The 23,852-nt window shown below is 41.3% G+C and overlaps 1 long non-coding RNA gene across 1 annotated transcript in view; it reads right to left on the bottom strand.

The window, feature by feature from the left end:
- The window catches only part of LOC133219409 (uncharacterized), a 28,961-nt gene extending 5,829 nt beyond the window's left edge, over positions 1 to 23,132 (bottom strand). The window contains exon 1 of the long non-coding RNA XR_009727433.1: positions 22,983 to 23,132. This is a non-coding gene — a long non-coding RNA (uncharacterized LOC133219409). The remainder of the gene's footprint in view (positions 1 to 22,982) is intronic.
- Between the last annotated feature and the right edge of the window lie 720 nt (positions 23,133 to 23,852).

Here is a 23,852-nt window from a genome sequence, read left to right as displayed (position 1 = left end):
GAGCTCCTTCAGTGACACACCTGAAAAAGCAGGTCCAGCAGGCTCCAAAGTCTGCATTCAAGACTGTTCAAAAATTCTGGATTATTAGGCTTGTGTAACATTAACCTAAAGCCATGTCCTCAGCTCTTAGACAAAACTCATCTCATCGTCACCGCCTCTGTTCTTCATTTCCATGGAGCTTTGCAAACGCAAACACAGCTTGAGCTGAGCCCCACCAGACATGGTGCCAGGGCAGTTGCTGGGCTGGACTATGACAGTTAAAATTTCTGGGCTGCTACCTGACACAGTGTACAACCTGGCACAGTAAAAATCTCCACCGCCGGGCTCTCAGCTTGAAGTGTCAGGTCAGCTGTCAGAGGTGATGACGGAGCGGTTCCAGGGACACGCTTCTGCCAACCTGCAGAAAGGTGTCTGCACCTGTATTCTCACAGGTCTTGCCATACCATCATACTGGCACGTCGAAACCTTTAGTGAGCAAAATCAGCTTCTTTTTCGTACTCGCTCTTTGCTCGGATTCAAAGCAAAGAGTAGATTTTAATTTTTTTATTATCATAGTTACATAAAACAAACTTCAGATGTAAACCTGTGCTCATTTCTCAGATAAACATTGCAGTTTATTATTAGAATTATTTCATAGCTAACCACTTCTAAAAATGTTAAGATATACACAAGCAGGAAAGGATTAAGGAAGCTTGCTTGGGATTCTAATGTGTATATATGGACATTGCCTTGCAAGGGAAAAATATTCATCCTTTTCAGTGGTGTTTTACTGCTGCTACAATCCTGCTTGCTTTACTGAGCAAATTGGCACAAAAAAAAAAAGATTCCACCATCTATCCAGCAACAGATTTAAGGAAATTGAGATGTAACACTGTGATGTGGTGGTTCTGCCTGTGCCTTATGAAGGTGGAGGAATTATTCAAGCCCAGGGTAAACAAACACATCAGGATGAGAGACACAGGGGTTTTTGCTAGGGAAGAAAGAACAAAAATAATCTCCTTGTGCTTAGGAGGGAAACCAGGGGCCCACATTTTACAAGCAGCTCACTACAGACTTTCAGAGGGAATGGGCTTTCAGTAAAGGAATGAACCAGTTTCCAGACAAGCTCACCTTCTTCAGTGGCTGTGGATTGACAATATATTTATATTAACCGTGCTGGGAACTGCAAGTGTGATGTGCAATGAAATATTTGTAATGTTATTGCAAGCACTACGTACTTGTAAACTGCAAATTCCTTTAACTTTCACTGGCAAGCTTGTTCTCTGCTCCACACAGTACAGGCTCACAAAGTCTACATGCTTCAAGTGCTGCAGTTTAAACTTCAGAATAGCAGCTTTCTGGCCCAAGATGGATAAAAGCATTTGTAAGATAAAGTATTTGTAAGGTAAGTTAGTATTCTTTTCTTACAAACTTATTGCTTGCTTGAGAGCTCTAAAAATTAAGTTCCCATCAGGAAAAATATGGTCTTTCTCTCTCTCATTACGTCCTCTTCATCAGCCCCTGCCTGATGCAGAGAAATTTTTGTCAGGGGATAAGATATTAGGAGACAGCAATTGTCCGAGTTCAAACCTGTGCTGGCAAACAGTAACGAGTCTATTGCTGCAATGATATCTTTTGTATGACAACTGTTCTTTAAGTAGTTCATTGAGTCACTACCTGACAGCAACAGATCTCTGCTAACAATCCATGTACCATGTTGCCAAGAAGAAACAAAGCTGAATGGGCTTTAACATCATGTAACGTCATTTCTTCTCCCAGTGACATCAGGACATGGAGAACAGAATTACCTTCAGTAACATGCATATAAATCACTGAAGACAATAATTATATTCTCTGGTTATACAATCAGTTAAAAAGCAGCACATTTCCAAAAAAGTATCAAATAAAACCTTCCTTAGTGTGCCACAGTGATCTCCATCCCACCCGGTCAAGCCCCTCTCCTAGAGGTTTGATACTCACTCATACCCACTAAGGCTTTTATTTGTATTACAGTTGACTCAGAGCCAACCAATTCAGATTACCACTGAATTTCAACTTTTCCTTTAAAATCTGGGATATGAAGACATGAATTACCTGTTTCTAACTATCAACAACAAAGACATGCTTATTTTCCAGAGCTAATTGCATTCACCAGCACCTATCACAAGAGCCTTCAGCAACAGGATGATTTTAGCACTCTTATTTATTGACTGCAACTGAAGATAAACTTTCAAAATATACAAATGCTTGCAGCATAATTAACCTGAATCTGGTTTCATTCTGGTTGGCATTCCAACACAATGCCCTTCATTGTGACATCTTTAAAAGATGAAGCCTTTTTTTATGGGCTCACCATTGCTGGGTAACAAAAAGTGACTTTGCTACAGAGACTGCCACTGGCCTCTGTAGCTCAAAGAGGAAAGGTCACTTGTGCTCAGTCACATCAAGAGGCCTAAGAGGAGAGACAGCACTGGGAGCTACTCCAGAAACCTGAGCATCCAGCCAAATATGTGCTGACTGTAAGGTCTAAGGTTGTATAAAGCCTCCTAAAAATCTAACTTCTGCCAGTGAGGAAATTCACTTCCAACTGAAGCAATGGATTCATTATAGTAATTTGGTTCAACAAATGCCGTGCAGCAGGTGGAAATAGGTCAGATCTCAGAAGGAAAGCTCCCATAAATAACTAAAGTATTTTTAAGTGAAAAAGCCCACAGTGAGTTGTTTTTCTCTCCCTCTGCCCCCAGTCCCGTTTGTCACGATTTGGGCTCACGGGTCATCTCCCAAAAAAATCTTGAATAAACATTCCACTGTGATCTCTTCTCAAATCACAGTGAATTCCCTCAGCATAATGCCTGTTTTTTTCATTTCTTGCTAAACAAGAAGAATTTAAAAACTGGAGGGCAGCTTGCTTTATTTCTACATAGCTGAGAAGTTGAGATTTATTTGATGTGATCTCCAAGTGAAGTGTGGAGGGAAAACAGGATACTGTATCTGGCAGCAAATATGTGGCAATCACGCAAAGTAAACTCTTGATATGTCTGTAATCTCTTTGTTGGCTTATCCCTGATTCAATTTAGGGCTCTGGAAAAAGCCACCAAACCTCTTCATGTGAAGTGTGATATGGAACTTATTAGTCATGGCAATTTGCTTCTCATGGGACACCAGCAGTCAGAGAGCATGGTGTACTGAAAGAAACAAACTGAGAGGTGCAAGTCCTGAGTCTCAGTCCTCCTTACAGTTATCAGTGAGAAGAGAGTTACAGGTAGTTTAACACACAGAGGATAGGCACATGAAGGAAAACCTGCGGGAACATTTGACTTACAGACTTTGGGGTTTGGCTTTTGACAATCTTCTTGTCTTTTGTTTTCTCCAGCCCTTGGTACACAATCAAATGCATTTGCTTTAAACCCATTAAATCAGAGGGATGGAAAAGGTGGTTGCAAATTGTTGAGGGCATGTAATTCTAAAGAGCATAGGCAGAAAAACAGAGATACCTCCAATCTCTCTAGGCTTCATTTTTCTTGTACTTTTTTCTTACTCTTTTTCAGTTCTCAGGTGAAAAGACACTATCCACTGAGATAAATGGACTCACCTTTGTTTGTCTGTGTCCTTAAAAATCATATTGTCCACTCTGTTCCTTCTACCTCATTCTAGAAGGGTGAAAAAAATCATTATTTCAGGCGGACAGGAGATATATACATGGGCAACAGATGTTCCAGATACTTACACATCCCATTAGTCTTTGGCAGAGGTGGTATAAGGGTAGGGTATTTGTCAGACACTTAAAAATACTACCAAAGCACATGAGGCTTGAAAGAAGCAGCAGAATGAACCAGGACCTCCCTTCTCACCCACATATCCTGAGCCTTACCTAAATCCCACATGAATTGTACCCAGCTGCGTAGCAGCTCTTGGGTCCCATGCTGCTGGTTTGCTTGGGTGCATAGGAGAGGAGTCAGGAGAGGAATTAGCAAGTAAAAGCAAGGGGGAGTGATGGGGTGGAGGCAGAAAGGAGGAAGGAGCCCACAGTGGGGACTATCAGAGTTATGTTTGGTATCCAATCGCCAATGGCCAACTGCCAACAACCAGCTCCTCACCTCCCCATGAAGCGCCTCTCGCGCAGGACTTTTCCAGCCTTCCCCTATTTTTTCCCCAGGGCTGGTGGGGGAAAGTGGCAGCCTCCCAGCAGCAAACTTGCAACACTCCAGCACCTTCTGCAGCCCTCCAGGGGGTAACCCCCACCTCCTAAGCTGTGGGCTGGAAGCTTGTACAGTGGTATCATTGCCCTGGGGTAGGGTGGAACAGCCTTTTCTGTCAGGCAGGAGGGTCAAGGCAGGGTTTGGTGCAATGTGAAGTGGCAGTTCTGCAAAAGAAGCTTGAGAGCATTTGCAAACAGCTGTTTTTTTTCACTGTCCAACTCAGTGCAGCGCACTGCCAGCTCCAGTGTCTGGTATACTGCTAGCAACACCACCTACCCAGACTGACAAAAATAACCAAGGACAAAGTCATGTTTTTCTTTCTTTTTAACTGCTTTTTGTCTCAAATAAAATCAGGGTGAATCATAAAAAAAATGTAGAATGGTTTGGGTTGGAAGAGACCTTGAAGCTCATCTACTTCCCATTCACTTGCTATGGGCAGGGACACTTTCCTCTAGACCAGGTGACTCAAAGCCCCATCCAACCCAGCCCTGAACACTGCCAGGGTTGGGGCAGCGGCAGCTTCTCTGGGCAACTTGTTCCAATGTCTTACAGTAAAGGACTTCTTCCTTATATCTAATCTAAATCTACCCTCTTTCAGCTTAAATCTATTCCCCTTTGTGCTATCACCACATGCCCTTATAAAAAGTCCTTTTCCAGATTTCTTGTAGGCCTCCTTTAGGCACTGGAAGCTGCCCTAAGGTCTCCCCAGATCCTTCTCCATGGTCTCTCAGCCTGTCTACCTAGGAGAGGTGCTCCAGCTCTCTGATTGTCTTTGGGGCTCCTCAGGACTTGCTCAAGCAGGTCCACATCCCTCTTGTGTTGGGGGCCCCAGTTGGTCTCACTGGGGAACCCAGGTCGGGTCTCACAAGAGCAGAGTAGATGGTGAGTCACCTTCCTTAGCCTGCTGGTCACACTCTTTTTGATGCAGCCCAGGATACGGTTGGCTTTCTGGGTTGCGAGCGCACACCAAGTCCTTCTCCACAGGGCTGCTTTCAGTCCATTCTCTACCCAGCCTGTATTTGTGCTTGGGATTGCCCTGACCCAGGTGTAGGACCTTGCAATTGGCCTTGTTGAACTTCATGAGGCTGGCACTGTCCCACCTCACAAGTGTGTCAAGGTCCCTCTGGATGGCATTCCTTCCCTCCAGAGTATCAACCGAACCACACAGCTTGGTGTCATCAGAAAACTTGCTGAGGTATTTCAGATTGTCCTTTGTAGTGCAAAGTAAAGTGAAATTGCTAGCCATGGGGTGAGTTGTGCTGGCTTAGCAAGAAGCTTGGCTTCACCCCACCAGCGGGCCCTTCAACATGAGCCAGTTTCTCAGGATGGGATGAGAAGCTGCACTCTGGCTCAGCAGTTCCCCCGCAGTGCATACATCTCACCACCCTGGTATCCATATTACTGTGCATCAACACATTTTAGGATGAAAACTTTATAGAGATTTTGTTTTTTGCAGGTTCAAGGTGAAAAAGCAAAAATTTGCAAGGTATCATTTGCGTTTGTCAACCACTTTTTTAGCTTCCTCCCTTTTTTCCTCCTTTTTCCCTTAAAGGATAGGCAAATATTTTTTTTAAACAACAGCTCATTTAGCTGGAAAATAAAGGAAGAGGCAGTGAGAAAATCTGAGTTACATAGAAAACATATCTTCGGCAAATTTTAAGGAAAACACTTCCAAATGTTGACCACTCTTTAAAGTGAATTTCCTTCATTCTTTTCCTGAGTTACGAGACAAGCTGCAGAAATAGATGGACTGAGGATTATATTTGGCAGTATCTAGCATCTCTCTGTAAGTTCTTAACCCTCTGTTCCTGCTTCTCCTTCCTTTCCTCAGCTGAAATGGTGCTGAAGGGCATGTCAGGCCAAATCCAGGACTCTGCTGAGAAAGTGACCATAGCCTATGCAGGAACAAGTATGTTGCATAACCAGCAGGTCTCTTATTCAGTTGTTAGCAGGATGAAGCAGATTATGACTAGGAGAGAGATAAAGTACAGATGCAGTCCTCCCAAACTCCAGAGTAGTCCAGGAAGAGATCTGTAACCTTGCTACTATCTGGAGCAGCCCCTTGGGTATCCTTCTATTGAGAGGCACATAAACTTTGAGGTACTGGAGTGGATGTTGATGATAGTGGAATCATAGTGGCTCAAATCCACTTTTTACTCCCTTCTATCAGGCTGTTCCTGCTTTGCAGTTTTCTGGCACAGCAGAGAGTCAGCCCCAGCACCCCTATCTTCTGAAGTGACTGTAGAGATACTCCACTACCTCAGTAATCAGTATCTTCCTTAGCATCCCAAGAAATAACAGATAAATACTATGATGGGCTAGTGCAGGCTCACTCCAAACACCTCTGTTTAAGAAGGAAATAGGCTGGGTCCTCTTGTATGACCCTCCCTGTCCCCCCATTGTCTCACCACATTTTTGTACTTTCTGACTGAAAAAAATCACTGACCTGTCTGTCAGTGCCAACTCTGCTTCAGTGAGATGCTTTACATGTTTGTTCACAGAGGGCTGAATGATGGGCCAGTGCCAAAGTCCTAATCAAGAGAAAAGCTACCAGTAGTTAATAGCTTCTCAACATCACACATACTTCTGAGTGGGACTGATTAAGAGTGCTGTTCGGAAAGGGGAACTGTGTCAGTGATGCCACATCCCATAAATTAGTTTAAGCTGAGGTAATGTGTGTGCCAACCTACAGCAATATATCTGCTAGCTCAACAAATCTGGTAAGCAAATGCCTGGGAGAAACAAGACCATCAATATTTTCAGGCATTTAATCTAACTGAAGTGCACAACTGAGAGGACCCTTACAGAAGTACCAGTGTATGCACAGTTTAGCAAAACACTAAGAACTTTGCATTTTATTTTGGTTTTTAGTGGAAAAAAATATCTGAGAAAATAATAGTAATTTGGTATCCAGACTGTTTAGCTAGACAGGAAGAATGGTCTAGTTCTCAAAGTATGGCATGTGCCACTAGGGACTCCTGAGCATTAATCCACTTCCTCTGCAACCTTCGTAGCACTCTGTAGAAAACTCATTTAGTTCTAGTCCAGACGGTGAACTTTGTATGCTGCTGAGCAGACTAGTCATACAAGTGTGTTCCTTTCTGCAGGACTACTCATGTGAGTAAGTTATCAATGGGGAAGAAGCGAGCAAATCTGGCCCTCTGTATGGAGTCACACAAAGGGAGAAAAAGTTACCACAGATTTTAATTGGTCTGGCCTCCTTGGAGGAAAAATTATCTACAGTGGTGCTAGAAATAGTAAGAAAATTAAGAGACCTTTCTGACAGGAAAATCTATTAACTGGAACAGTAGCCTCTAAGTAACAACAACTTTATTGACTGTTTCAAATACAATATGCTGGGCTAAGAAAATCACAAATGCAGGGAATCAAATAGACCCATCTCATTGGGGACACTAAGTAAATGAGTCAGTAGGGCTTTTCTATTTGTACCACCCACCACATCTTAGAGCAGGTAACTAAGACACCTGAGAGAAGAGCATGTTTGCTGGCGATGCGATCAGAGAAATTAACCCAACCAAAAGGCACTTAGAAATGTCATTTCTTTTTTGAACCACAACTGGAGTGTTGTTTTGGAACCTTCTGGAACGGCAACTGGACCTAAACTCTCTCAAAATTTACTTCAGTTAATTAGCAAAGGGAGGTGGTATTTTCTGTGCCTGAAGCTCTGTTCTGCAGGATCTTTCCCAGCAACTATTACGGATCAGTTCCAAGTTACCAGTGTGGTTAACAAACCATTAGTGGCCTGAACTGAAACTGAGCAGGAACAGTTTCAGTTCCAGATAAACCTGAACTGGAACAGAGATAAAAAACCAGCTTGCTTGACCACCTGATGTGATACATCCTTGCTCATGCTTCAATTACCTAAACACATGGGTTAACTGATTTACCATGATTACCTGGGAAATCTGATTTAAAGCAATCTTTCTTTAGAAACACACATTTTGGAGAAGGATGAGGTTCTCAATGACTTCTTTGCCTCAGTCTTCACCAACAAATGCTCCAGCCAGCACTGAGGTCAGGCTGAAAGGCCAGTTTTCCTTTCTGTTCTTTTTGTACAGGCATCACGTCAGCCAATATCCAGTCTTCTCACACTTGCCCACTTGACCAGGAGTTCTGATAAATGATGGAGAGTGGCTTGGCGAGCTCATCTGCCAACTTCTTCAGCACTGAAGAGCACTGCCTTCAAGAGCACATCTTCCTCAGCCAGGCAACAGTTGCATTTGTGCCAATGACCATGTACAAGTAGTCTTCTTCTCTCTCCCCCCATAGTCTATTTATTCTTTCCATACCAGAGAGTCATCCATCTGAGCAGAGCTTAGTCTATTTTCCATCTGAAAATCTTGCCCTTTCAGAAGCCCATGACTTCAGAGGGTGGTTGTTCTCATTTCTGGGGAAAGAAAGGAAAACCTCAATGAATTCCAAGAACTTAGTGTCACTGATTATGTCATATTATCCAGAATCAAAAAGCTTAATCACCATTTACACTAAAGTCTTTAGCACTGCTCAGGCAGAAAACTGTACCATCACCCGCTCTCGTATTCCTGCACTCTTACACCATCAAGATCTTGAAAGTGCCTTAGAGTTAATAAAGATGAGGCTTGTGGTTTTTACAAGCATGTCTATGGAGGCTGGCAGAGAAGTCCACAGCCAAGGTTCAGGCCCTGACTCTGGAGAGTTAGCTTTGCGCTGTCCAGATACCCAAATTAGTTCATAAACAGTTTAGCATGGAAACCCACTTGGGCTAACTGACTTCACTGAGAAGATGAGAAGCCTTCATACACAGGACTGAGATTAATTACAGCTGCCTCATGTCTCTCTCCAACATACTACCCTGAAGGCATGCTTGTACGTTATATGGCAAAATTACATTGCATTATTATACAAACACATATGGGGCATGAGGGAGCTAATACACTGTAAATACCAAGTCATAGGAAGTTCACACAGTCAGCCAGCATATTCAGATAGGCCGCTTGTAATTAATAAGCTACAGGAGACTGAGAGCTGTAACTGAAAAGGCAGTTGGTAGACAGCCTGAAGAACAGGTCTGTTATTAACACTCAGAAGCATTAGGCCTGCTTGGAACTTGTGGGGGGCAACAACTGTATGTTTTGTGCAGCACTTGGCAGCACTGCCAGTGAAAAGAAAAACAGACTCTTCATAAGCACTGCAGTGACCCTTTGCTTTGTTTTCCCTTACCTCACCCTAACACCTTTCAAATTACCTTATTAACATAAACCACTTGCTGCATTACACAGATGTGTACATTACACAGCACTTTTGCAGAAGTGATCTTTGCACAATGGCATCTGCAGCTGATTTACATTTATTTATCCAACAGTGTTTTCAAGTCTCTTGCCCAAAATCAAAACAACTGCCCTCTCAGCGAATGCAGTGTCAAAAGAACGCACACATGCAAGGCTGTCTGAAATTTTAATTGCAGAATGGTCAGGAAGTTCAGGCTGAAGGTTCCCAGAGCAGCGCTAACCCCTTTCCCCTGTGCGTATCACATTGTTGCAACAGGGTCTTTCATTACATAATCAAACAGAATGGGCAATTCAGCCTGCCCTTCAACATTAAAAAAACCTCTCATACACTGCAAAGGATTCCACTCCCTTTCTGTCACCTTGAAAGAACTTCTTTACTACGCCTTTGGATCCTTAGGAGTGCTGACCAAGTTCTGAAAAAAATCCCTACAGAACTAGTTGCAAAGGAACCTGAATGTCTAAGTAAGGACATACATTCAACAAGGTGCCAAGTACATTCATATCTTGAAGAATGTTGCTGGACTCACTGATTAATGCTCTTACTTCAATGTATGTACATCTTTAAATAGTTCCTAGTTGAGTTACAGGACCCCAAACATGAAGGAGGAGACTGATTCCAAGTTCTCCTAATTGTTGATGTGATATACAGAAGTCAAAAAGTAGGTTGTAGTGAAACATTTTTCATGATGACAAAAAACCCTAAACAACTGTTTTGAGATGGATCTGATGATTTCATGAGCAGTGTTAGAAAAACTAGGGAATAACAACATCAGAATATTAGATCTAGAGAGTCTGCAAATTTTACCCTACCCTGTGGTCTTTTTTCCGCTACACTGATTTGGTTTACACATCAGTGACTCGGTTCTGTATCAGGCAGTTCAGGTATTACTGTCATCTCTCAGTAATTCTGGATCAACTGTCAAAACTGATGCTCTGTAGGTGATTTCAAACACTCTCAGAAAAGATTGAATCATTTTATGTGGGCAACCAACCAAAGCAAGACTCTGCCAACAGCTTCAGTGGGTCTGACTCCTTTACCTGGCATGCATGGAATGCACAGGGTGCTTATATGAAAGCTTGGGCATCGAAAAGATGTTTCCTTTTTTGATACAGTATGTGCTCATTTGGGAAAGAAGAAAACTAAAAGATTGTCCTCGGTAACATCTTAAAAGGCCAGAACACTGCAAACAAAACAAAAAAACCTACAGCAACAAAATAGATACTCTCCATATCAGCAAATCTTTTTTAGGTGGTGATAATGTACAAAAGTGTGAAATGTCTTCTTTTCTCACTAAAGTTATCAATTCTATTATAGCAGAGCCTACAAGCTGCAACTAAGCTGTCTTACCCGGTAAATTCTCTACACAGACAAAGGAAGGAGAGTCCTTGTTAGGGGTTCTAACACCACATTGACAAGTGTTAGAAGTTTTATAGGTGGGAAATAGATCTTTAAAGTCCCTTCCAACCCAAACATCATGAGTCTATGAAAACAAGGTGTGAGGAGAGTTAATTAATTTCTTTCAGGTCATACACAAAGCCTATGGCTGAGCAGGAACTGACCCATAAAGTTTCCCAAGAATGGGCTTTCACTGTCAAGTAACTTCCTTACCAGCCAATCTAGGAACACCCGTCCACCCATGCTTTATATAGGTCTGATTACTCTTCATGTTCTTTCAGGAGTGAGCCAAATGTGTCTCTGCAAGAGGAAACCAGGTACTCCCAAGAAGACAGTCCATTCTATGGTCCACTGCAGACAACTGGTATAGACTTAAACTGTAGATACAAACTATACCTAACCCAGGGCCACCTCTGCAGCATGAGATCAACATGTTTTGCGCTGTCAAGCATTCTGACAAACCCTCATGTTATATGCACTGTGTGTAATTTATACCACTGAATTTATCTGATGAAAATATTTTCCCTGTAAGATACAATACAGTCCTTGTTGCAGGCGTTTTGAATGGAAAGAAAAAATATTTTACAGTATTGACCATATCTAGGGCTGAATATGTAATGCCTTGGGGATGTGAAGTTGTATTCAGTGTGCACATTGCCAGCCTTGGCTAGAGCAGGTTAGCTTTCAGCAGTACAGCTAGAAGCCACACTGCAACATCACTCGGTCTGGGAAAGATGCAACGTAGGCATATTTGCATCATCAAGTGGAAGACTGAAAAAGCAGCAGAAGAGCAAACAATTTATTTTCACTAAATTGATTGACTGTTCTGTTAGAACTAACTGTAAGCCATTGGAGGGACGTGATAAGGTATAATCATGATAAGGTATAATCTTTTATATAATGTATAATCATATATATAATACATATAAAAGTTAATCCTAGCCTAGGTAAACTATCAGCTTTGACAAAAGAAAATCTCCAGTGATGTTGAGTGGAATTTATACAGTTTGAATCTAGATTCAGATTTCGAACCTTCTCTTCTACATATAAATCTAATACTGCTTTGATCAAACGCTAAGTGTAAATGCAATACAACAGATGTGAAAGTCTGGATCTAATTACAAACACACACTTCCTTTCCAAGCTGTGGGTTATTCAGATACTGGCTTTACCTCGGCCAGTTCCCCATTTTTGAATGTTAAAATGTCTTGTCCTTAAAGGCTGCACAAATGGAATGACATATGCAGAGTCAAAAGTAGTTAGTTTCGTAGGGAGTGATCTGCTACTTCTACAGTACACTATAGCTCAAGCACTAAAGCACGATTCACTTATAATATCTGCTGATTAAAAAAAGGGAAAGGACCAGACCTTAGGTTGTGCAAAACAAATGACTAGATACCAGCCAGATGTTTGAGCAAGTATCTGCCTCCTCCATTAACATTTGCTGCCCTTAACTCTCCAGGAAACCTTCCCTAATGGCACTGCTGAGGCAAAACAAATGCTTAGTTTAGTCAGTCTTCCTGACCTAGTTGCTGACACTGTGCTCCAAAGAACTGTGGGACACATCCCTTCAGGACTCCTTGCACATTTTTCAGCAGCTAAGCATCATGAAGGCAGATCTCAGGAATATTCAAGATATAACAATATGCTTCTGTCCAAAACAGCGTGAGCATAATCCTAGCCCAGCAGCTTTGTGAGATCTTAATACTAGAAATCAATGTTGAGGCAAATTTAGATGGAACATAATATGCAAAAAACAAATATAAGGGGTGTCAAGCTTTTGAATGTAAATTAGGTTAGCTAAGATAGTTAAGGATTTGAAGATCATTGTGAAATCTTAGGCCACATAGAATGGAAGACAAGTAATGATAATAACCTTTTCCCTGCATAACATCCATTTACCTCTACTGAAACTCACTGGTTGCGCAGAATTCTAAGACTCTGTCTACAAACATCTACACACAACTCAGCTATTCCTACAGAAATACTGTATATAACTGTGAGACAGCTCTTCATGGAGCATTTGCTTTCAGGAAATAGGAGAACAATTTGATCGAACAGCATCCTTCTGACTATAGAGCTGTGGTTAATTTTTACATCTTTAATGATATTTTATTCCCTGATTCACTTAGGCTAACAGACTATCTGGGCCCTCCAGGAAAGCCATAATATGTGATTATCATCTGTTTTAATAGAAAGGTTTCTTCTCAAGAGGGACAAAAGGAGAAATACAGTGACTGCTGGTAGGACTGCCTCTTGGTTGAATTACTAACCAATGATGTAATCCACCTTGGCTCTCCCTTCCGGCCTAAGAGCAGTTCAGACTGCAAATAGTCAAAGCAGGCACCATACAGACAGACACATGTGAGCTCATACCCAGGGAGAGGTTGTGGCAGAGGTCAGGGCAATGTTACAGACTGCACTGTAGTGTTTCCTTGTTAATCATGGTAAATCGATGGTACTGATAAGAGCTACAGAACAGCAGTCAGGTCCAGACTGTAACTTAGATAAGGTGCAACCCCATCTACTTCTTCCTGACTTTCCACTCCCAAGCAATTTAAAAATATTAGATAAATACCAGAAATAAAAACTTTAGCAGAAAAATCCATCTAACAGCTGCTTTGTAAGGTAGGAGACTTCTCAAAGAGATTCCATGTTTATTCATGTGAATCTTCCAGGTGTCTGTGGCTAAATCCAGATGAATTCAGGGTGAGTTTTTCTGGTGTTTACTTGAGGACAAGAATTCATACCCAATTAAGTGATCAGTAGGTGCATTCCTTTCAAGTTTTCTTTAGAGCTAGTTTGACAGCTTTCCATACGCTTTTTCGTCATTATGAAAACTGTACAGGAGTTGTGTAAATCTATATCAACGCTACTTTCAAAACAGGCTTTAGAGTTCAGTTGTCCATAGGTCACACATACTGCCTTGCTGCAGAATATGCAGCAGGTGAACTGTCAGTGCTGGCTACTATACAACTGCCTGCTAGAACAGGAGGGAGAACAAAACAACCAAAGAGACTAAAGACTAACCAAGTTTTGTTTATCACAGATTTGAACTACTGATTTCAGGTGAAAGGCTCCAGATGTTAGTGCTAATTAGTACTAATTAGTATTAGTACTAATACTTCAGATTAGTACTAATCACTCTCATCACTCCTCACTTTTGACAAAATGCTCCAGTAACCTATTTTTTTCATGGACAGCTGCATAGACCCCACATGTATCAAATGCAGCATGGTTAAGGGAGTCTGCTGCAGGAAACCTTGGCCTTAGGCAAAGTGAAATCTGCTGAAAAGTCTACTCTGTACTTAGTCTCTTCAAATAATAAAGATAGTACACTGTCAGAAACTACAAGCTCTAAATGTACATATAAAAGGGTAGCAAGCTGCTGAAGCTGGATAACAGGCACACTAAAATTCTGATGAGACCAAAGAACAGAATGGATGAGCTGCAAATGAAAACATGGGCTTCTCTTACGCATGACAATTTCTGTGATGGATAACTAGAAGATAGTAAGTGTTGCATTGCCTGCTCATTTCCTAAGACTTAACAAAGATTTATGTCAGAACGATAAATAATGCATTGAACATTATAGAAGCATTATATGAATCAATGACACACACTTGCTTGCAATACTCTATTCGCCTCCAAAAACACCACAGAGGACATTCCAGAGTTAAGTAACGAATGTCACCAGGAGCAGAAAATTTCTGTACAGAGGGAGACTGAGGCTATTAAGGTCAGAATGAGGACGCTTAATAAAAATTGGCAAATGGTCCAAATATATTGCACCGTTACTGAATACTGGATGATTGCCTCAGAGGCTGTGTAAATCTGTAGTATCAGCTTTGAGTACCATGGACCTAGTCCTGTTGCTGTCACGTATGTGCAATGATTTTGAGTAATGTTAAAGTGGGGGAAAGTTTGGCCCAGATTAACATCAAACTGAAAAGGTAAGTAGGATTCTGAAGAGATAAAGTCCAGTTCACATCTCAGAAAGAAGAGGAACCCAGGCAGTCACTGAGGCATTCACTGAGGCTAGGAATTCACAGTCACACAGGAAGGAACTGGCAACTTCATAAGGGAAAAAAACCCACCCAGGGGCAGATGGTGTGATTGACAGGAATTGCTATGAAGTATATTGTGCTGGGCATAACTGACTGCTCACCAATGGAGGGAAAGGTGGAAGGACATAACTTCAATCAATAGTCAGTTATTTAGTATTGACTACTGAGACTGTAGCAGCTTTCCTGGAGCAATTAGTAGTGGTAATACATGGATGCAAAATACCAAAAAAGTTTAACTAATCCAATGTGGCAATTCTTATATTTTTTTTAAATAAAAGCTAGCTTACAGTAGACCAAGTGAAGTATAACAAGATGACAGAAATTCAGTTCTCAAGTGGGCTGCCTGTGATTTCACACTGCTTTGCAAGAATTAAAATAAGCTAAAATTTAAGACATGATAATTGCTGAAATCAGGTAAGTCATATTCTGTGCTCAGTTACATCAGTTATTTTATTGTTCTCTTCTTGTTGCTTTCTCCTGGGGTACAGGTATGACTGCATAGAAAATAAACCCATCCAGCAAAACTTTCAACTTGTCACACTTCTCAGTAAAGGTTTTACAAACTTAACCAGCAAAAGGAAGAGTCACTGCGGGATGCAATTTATGAAGGAAAATAAAGTCTCTTTTGGAACAGTTTGCTGACAGCAGTGGAACCAATTCAGCTGCAGTTCAAATGGGAATCCTAGTTATAAAATACAACAGCATTCTACCACCCAAACACAGCTGAAAGTAACTGTTATGTAGACTATTGCATCAGTATCAGACAGCCTGCATAACCCTATCTATAACAGCCCTGAATATTGTGATCCAGTTTCTTTCATTTGTTACATGTCTGCAATGATTTTTAGGGTTTTAAGCTGGGGAGATTTGGCCCAAAATAAGATAAAACTGATGATTTGGTCATTTTGCCTCCTTCTGCAACAAATTTGCTCAGTAGAAAGCAGCTGCCTTTCAAACACCTACACATCTTAGGAGACCATTGGGTAGTCTAATTCATCACCAGTGAAGTTAGGCTGTATCCATGGCAGCTATGAGTGTAAATCTCTACTGTATAAAAGGTAGAGGCTGATAAAGCAGATTGTTGTACAAGTACATATGTGTCTGTGCACACATAAAGTGAGAAAGCGTATGGCTTAGGGTGGGAATAAGGGAGAACAAAATAGCCCACCAAAACCTTTACCAAAGCAACTCTGGGAAAGCTGCCACCTGGATCCCAGCACTGCAGGTGCCTTGGAGGATGCTGCTGAGGATAAGCTGACGCAGTCACAGCACAAGGAGCCAGACAGGATTGTAAGGAACATCACCCAGTGCAAGCTGGTTCTGGCATAATACAGTGATGTTATCCCTTGGGGAGAAAACCACTAATTCCAGCCTGACCTTGGTCTCAGCATTACATTTGTTTCACAGAGAATAGCACAGAAGACAGCAGTTTTGCTCCAGTGACTAGGCCCCAGGAGTTGGCAGCATACATACATACAGAGATGGAGAAAAGGACAGCCTCCCTTTAATCATTCTAAGCCTGGCATTAGGTCAAGCTTTTCTTCATCCTTTTCCAGTGAAACTGGAGCCTTCATTTCTTCCTTTCATTAAAATAAATGAACGTATGATTGATGATCCTGGAGCCTGATATCTCCCACATGTTCAAAGATTAGCTATAGCAGGGGCTACTGCCAGCACAGCACATGTTGAAGTGTTGCAACCCTAATCTCCAAGTTCCTTTTTGAGGGCAAGAAGCCCATTTCCATGACCTAGTCAGCCACTGGCCTCTTTACTGCTGCAAAGGCACAAGCACAGTGGTGAATTTGTAAAGAGGAATCCTACTAGGATTTACCTATTTTTACCTACTATGAATCAAGCTGTGTCTGCCTGCTCACTTCAGTGAGGCTGCTGAGTGACTAGGGAGCAGCAACACAGTAAGGTACACAATGCCAGGTGCAACCAAACAGGCAAAATTGAGGTCAAAACCAACTGAGTCATTAAAACCCTTCCTTTTACCATCCAGGCACACTGGTACACTCTGAGAATGGGCAGTTCTCCCAGAGATTAAGTCCATTTTGGAGAGGGTGCTGAACTGAACCCGAACAGAAAACCATTTTGGGCTGATATTTTTTCATCTCAGACCACACAGGAACCGTTACTATAATGGTTTTGCTGAAGCTGAGCCAGGATGAGCAAACATTGATCTTTCTAGTTCAGAATAACAGATCAGGATTTGGCATCTTCACCAGGAACCTTCCTGCATGGTAACAGCTTGTTACTAACAGGGTTTGAACCTCACAACAGCTTTAGCCATTCATCAGCTTTCCCATCTGTCCCTGGACATACAACTTGCTGTGTTGATGCTTTGCTCTGCAGACCTTTGCAGCAGGCTGTTCACCTGTGACTTCTCACCTGTGTAAACCGATGCTCCTCACCAGAGAAACTTGCCAATTCTTTTATTCCTCTGTTTGAAATGTCCCATGAGACTGCTGAGATCCCTCTGTGCCTGGTTCTTCCAACCCAAGTACCCAGATACACCCTTGAGTGAAGCTTAGATCCCAGATGTGCATGTGTGTTCATGCACTGTACAGGTACAGGCTAATCAGGGAAGGCAAACAAGGCGCTCTAGTCCTACACCACCGGTGAGCTTGATTTTCCCTTCACTGCCAAATACTGTAACTACCCACTGTTGTGCTGCAGCTTCACTCCAATTTTTCTGCTCAACAAGGCAGATTTAGGGAGTTAGAGAGAAACAGCCATACAGTGGTGCCAGAAAAGCAAGTAGTACTGCAGCCCTCACAGAGAAGCAGGTCAACAAATTCTTCCCTCTCTTGAAGCTCAGCATGTAAAGCCATCCTCACTGCAGCTGCACACTGAAAGCTCCTGGTAATGTCAGTGCCAGACAACATATATGTGAATACCATGCTATTTTGCCAAATACTGTGTCATCCTCAGCCTGAAAACCAGAGCTGCCCCAGTGTTGCTCACACCTTCCTGGACTTGCCTTCATTCATCCCCACAGACTTAGTTTTGGATGATGAAAAGGAGAGTCTGAAAACTAAAGGACCACAGTAAACCACAGGATGGAATCTGCCGCAAGCCAGAATTATCCTTATATTCTTTATTTGCTCAGACCTGTGTGTTCTGTATGGCAGGAGATGCTGCAGTGACCAGTGGGCCATCACTGTGAGGTCACCAGAAACCCTACAGATGTACACTTGCATGAACAATAGCTCATGGGATTTGCAAGAGCTCGAAGTTCTGGAAATGAAGCAACATCTTAAATCCAATTGGTTTAGGCTCAGATGTATCTCCCAGTTAACTATTTTTGGGACATTTCCTTCCTGTTCCCCTACACACACAGGTTTTCTTTTAAGAAATCCCCTTCTCCTTGGGTCAACTTTAGTTTACAATGAGAACGAAACAGGAGTACAAAGCTGGAGACTGTGTGTAACTGGAAAGATCAAACTATGAGATTTGTTTTAAAAGTTATTTGATATATAATGAATTGCAAATTCAGTAGAGTGCCAGCTGGAAACAACTAAGCCCTTTTCCAGCAAGAGATGGGAAAGAACAATGACAAAAAGAGTCAACAAGGCAGATCTCCTGAAGAGAAGGCTTCTGACACAGCAGGGCAACATAAGCAAGTACGCTATATATAGAACTGGTCCTTGGGTGAATACACAGGTCTTACAAATGACCCCAAACAGAATCCCAGCTCAGATACACAGAGAAATACATAGGATGGCTGTGTGGTTTGAAGCCTGGGCCAGGAGCCAGGAATTTTCAGTTTCCCTTTTTCCCAGTTCAGTTTGTCTACTTATACCAATGGCCCCCAGCTTTTGTTGACACGCGGGCAATGATACTGAGGAGGTTATGCTCTGCAGGCGAACCATGCACAGCTCTTTTTGTCAGCTGCTGTGCCAGAGGCCCTGGGGATCCTTGTTTCAGACTGTGTGCTTTTCACAGCAGAGGCAATGTCTTGCTTTGGGCACATGCCCCTCAGTGTAATTTGCCTTCCTAAGTGTGCAGCCACTAAACATTGCTGCACTCCCCTGTAACGTCCTTTCCTGTCCTGTACTGAACATTAATGTACTCCCCAGTGAGGATGAGTATCAGAATTTAAAGTATTAATGTTTTAGATTGAAAAGGAGATGAGGATTTTTTAATACCTCACCTATAGGCATTTAGTTACGGATCTTTTTCTATATTTATGGTCTAAAATCTCCCCCTAAATTCTGATGTACCATTTTAATGTAAAAATATTAGATGCTTATATCGACACTGGAACATGGAGGGTGAAGAGAGAATATCTAAGTGATTTATTTAGGCAATGGGTGTTCTGATACTGACACAAGAGATCTGTTTACTTCTTTGATGGGAAGGGCTAAATTCTGTGTTTTAAAAGCCATGATGTTGCTAATGGAGAGGGATTTATAATATGCCCCTTGGCAATATGGTTGTTCCATAGAATAGAAAAGCTTTTGGATTCAGATCTGCAATTTATAAATTTATGATTCATTCTGGACAACAATCCTTAAAAATTATGATATTGATGAATTCTGAATATTAGGCCAAATGCTTAGCTTCTCAAGCAATATTTTCCCCCAGTCTTCCCCTAGGCTTCATTAAGAAAAAGTTAAGATGGTTCTCAGAATCTGTTACTTCTTAATAAACAATACACAGGAGTAGTAGATGTCAAAAGGACAGATTTTGTATCATATGATATACTTCAGCTGCAGGGATAATTGAATGTGAGAGCAGACATGCTTGCACTGGTTTATATATTTTTGTTCTCTAGAACCTGGACATCAAATTATTTGCCATGTCTCCTTGGGAGCTGAAAGAAGTTGTGTCCAATTTACAGCTTTAAAGATCACTTCAGATGTTTGTAATTTGATTTATTTCTTATTCTTTCCATACATCTAGAAAAAAGCCACGTTTGAACAAAATTTAGCCTCAGTTGCGTGACAGAAATATGTAACCCTGAAGAAAAAGAGTAGGCAAATACTACAGCCTACCTTTTCTTGGGAGCAGAGGAATGTATTAGTATCTTTTCAAAATTGTTTGATTCACTTTGCCAAAAAAATTGTAAAAATAAATAATTACATGGCATAATGACTTTGTAAGATTCTTTTCCCCTGCTTCCTCTCACTCTGGTAAAGCTGATTTCTACTCTATGAAAGGTCCTCTGTGCACACCCCTGCATGAGAGAGTGTTGCTGATGACACAGAGACTGCTTGCTTTGTTTTTTCTTCATAAAAGCATTACTTTGGACATTCTTCTCAGCTGCACAAAACTTGTAGGAAAATAATTATCTTTAAGATTTCCATTGAGTTCAGAAGTTTACTAGGTGAAACTCCAAAACAGGGTTGGGAAAGACAGATTCTGATGAAAAAAAACCCAACCCAACCAACCTCCTTTTACTTCATATTAAGAAAACATTATACCAGAGAGAATTTGTCTGAGGAAATTAAAATGAGCAAGGGTAGGTTAGAAGATTAACTACGGCACACAAACAACTTGGCCAATTTTTAAGTACAGCGAACAAGATGATGAAGGCTTCCAAGTCCAAGCTCCCTGCTGTATTCCTATAATTTCTGACTTGGACAGATGTACCGCTGGTATCAAGCCTGAAACCATCATTTCCGAAGAGGTTAACAATTCAGCTCTAAGTATTTCACCCAAAGACAAAATTCACAGTGAAGGTCTCATCCTGGTGCTGGAATTTCTTCATGATTTCAAAACAGAATTTTTTCAATTTATTTAAGTGCATATAAAGCCAATGAAACCTAAAGCTATATTTTCTTGCGTGACTTAAAGTTAGCTTCACGTTTTCATTCCAATTGAAACATTTCAAGCCACTGGAATGTATTGTAATCTGATTCTTTGGTGCATTTGGGACTAAAAATAGCTAAGATACTTCATTTTTTTTGAATAGTCTTCTATACTGTAGAGTTAATTTTTTCCTCCTAATAAAAAGCTAATTAAACTCTGCTGGATACACTTGGATTCATTTCATAATGCGGAACAGCATGTGAAGCACAACTCTGCCACAAAAACTTCAGTTCTTTCCATTCATTTTTTGATTGGTTTGCCTTAGCAAGGGAAATTTCATCATGTGAAGTGTGAAACAGAATGAATTCGGCACTCAGTCCTCCCCACCCTTCCCCATTCAGCCACATTGATTTCAAAGTGTCCCCATTCCACAAGCAAGCTCCTTTCAAGGAAGCCAAACCTTCTGCTTCGGCACAATCCCACTAGAAAACTGGGTGATAAAATCTAGAGCTGCTCTCTGATCTCATACACTTTGTTGTTGTAAGATATTCAAGACAGCTGTTCGATGCTCCCAAAAAACGCTTGGCAGAGAAGAAGACATTTTGTACCTCTGCCACCTCCCAGGCTGATTCTCTGCCACTGACTCACAGAAAGACTCCCCATTTAGGAAGATGCAGCCCAAAGTCCATTCAATTTATGGCTGCTCTCAAAAGATGTCATGAAGTATGCTTGATACATTTTGCAACCTGCATGCTCTACCTAAATGTAAATAGCAACGCAGCAACAAGTTTCATTGAATACACCAATCCAGCTCTCCACTAGCACACGTAAAAGAGCTTTCTTCAGTGTCAAATTCATCCCCTAACAGAGTGAAAACTGAGGGGCCCCAGTGCAGAGCTCAGAGAAAGAAAACACATGCCTTATTTGACACCTATCAACATTAGCATTACAACTGAAGTAGCCCCGTCACCAGTTATTACTTACAGTCTGAATTTCATTTTTTACTCTCAGATCTCAAAGCAATTTACAAAGTCTTTATAAGAGATCAAGACATTTTACAGAGGAAACTGATAAACACAGATAACGCAAACAACGTGAGCAAAATAGGCAGCTATATAGCGGGACAGTTCTGAGCAGCTGGTGAATCTCTGGAAGAGCAATATTATGTTCTAATAATTTTGAAACTAGAGGAAGGAATAAAGGAAAACAGAAGAAAGTTGTTCTGTTCTGAGTTTGTTTTGCATTTTTTTTCCCCTAAGTAAACCCATCACAGGCCAATGTGTGCTTTCAGTGTCAAAAAAAGAAAAAAGTATCATCTGGTTCTTCATCAGCTGTGGAGTACATACTCTACCAGTTACTGTCATTTCCTGACTCTTCAAAGGACTTAGCGCTCCCTTATTCACCCCATCCAAAACAGAACAATAGGCCTGTAGAGACCAAAATTATTTAACTACATAGTACATTTTCCTCAATAAAAACCAGCTGGTACTGCACAAAACAACAGCAGAGCTGTGGACTAGCATGCTACTTGCAGTCCCGTGCTCTCAGTAGTAAGAATCATATTGCTTTATTTAAGCAGAATGAAATTCAGCATAAGCCATGAGATGAGAAAAACAGATAACCAAGACACAGCCCCCTGCAACCTTTCAGATTTCTTTTGCTGAGTTTTAAATCCAGTGTGAACAGTTGCACAGATTTAATTAGAAAATGCTAGAGAGAAGCTGACTCAAACTATTCTATGATTCTATGATAAAGCTTTTCAAGGTGTCTTGGATAAAGGCCAGTCAAAAACTCTATTATGTATAAACACCATAAATGCAAGTTTCATCACTTTTACAGAGCCAGACTATGCATTTGATTTCGTTAAATCCTGTGATACAGACACCACTTTCTTTAATCCAGCCTTAAATATAAGCTACTAACAAGATCTGATTAGAGCCCATAAATCTTATGAACACTTCCTGGCAAGCTATCTGAGCAAATATGAAAATAAAGGCTTCTTCTCTCTCATCTATTTGTTCACATCCTCAAGTACAGTAGATGGATCAGTTGGCTAGGAGACCCTGAACTAAATGACAGCTTATGTGACCCAACCAACACTGGTTTTTTTCTTATATATTCCTTCTTCACAGAGGCATTTTCACATTTCGGCTTTAAAACAACTGTACTGGGGGGAAAAGAATGTTCCAAGTAGCTAAAGATTGGCAGAGAGAAGCATGGTGGGCTGGGAAAGGTTGTCTAAACCCTGAAGAGAAACACCAGTTTTTAATGGAAAACTAATGGAGGCCAAACAAACTCATCTGGGACATGGAGATGAAAAACACAGGACAACTTGAGAAACAGTGATGTCATCAAGGGGCCAGGTGAGATGTGCCAAGCATCTTTCTGAGGTCACAGGTGGTCATGAGATGAATAAATCCAAATGACACCTGAAGGTCACTTATCCATGTTTAATTAATAATAATTAATTCAAGGAGAGAATATTGCAAGAATATTTTGTATGTGTAGCCACTTGGCCACTAATTACAGATGAGGCTATTGCTTCCAAAACCAGCTAGCTACAGTGCTCTGCTGTGTCTAGCAAAGGAGAGAGCTTGTTCTGCAGATGTAACGGTTGCAGCTTGGTATCATTATGTCAACACTTAGGGCTCCTCTGAGCAGAAAGCCAGCCTTCTGGTCATGAGAGATACTCCAGTTCTCTTTACAGAAACTACAAGAAATCACCTCTCCTGTTGAGACCAGACTCTGACCTGGATGGCTGCATTCCACCATCTGTGGGTAGCCTTCCCTCTGGTCCATATTCATCCAAACCACCACAGTCTGGGACTCAGATTAAAGGTTTCAGTTTATCATCTCTGCTATGAGAGCTACATTTAGTTTGGTGTCACAAAACCTCACCAGTTCTGGCTTTGTTCTGCTAGGTCAGATATGGGATGGTGCATACCAGTGTTCCTTTATAACTAAACCTCAGTGGTTAGATGGGTAAGATGGTAAAATCCCAATTTTAGATAATTTCTGATTATAGAACACAGATGAAACTGGCAATGACCCTTTACCTTGAATTGTGCTGTTTTTGCTACTGAAGTGGTAGACCTTGTCAAAAATACCTTGATGATCCCACATTTTTGATACTCTCAAATAGGAGCTTTATAGTCTCGGCTTTTTA

This window comes from Neopsephotus bourkii, unplaced genomic scaffold (assembly GCF_033783945.1).
Source record: "Neopsephotus bourkii isolate Nb327-2 ecotype Australia unplaced genomic scaffold, CSIRO-AGI_Nbou_v1 NB_1350, whole genome shotgun sequence".
Taxonomy (NCBI): Eukaryota; Metazoa; Chordata; class Aves; order Psittaciformes; family Psittacidae; genus Neopsephotus; species Neopsephotus bourkii.
This window is presented reverse-complemented; position numbering and strand designations above follow the sequence as displayed.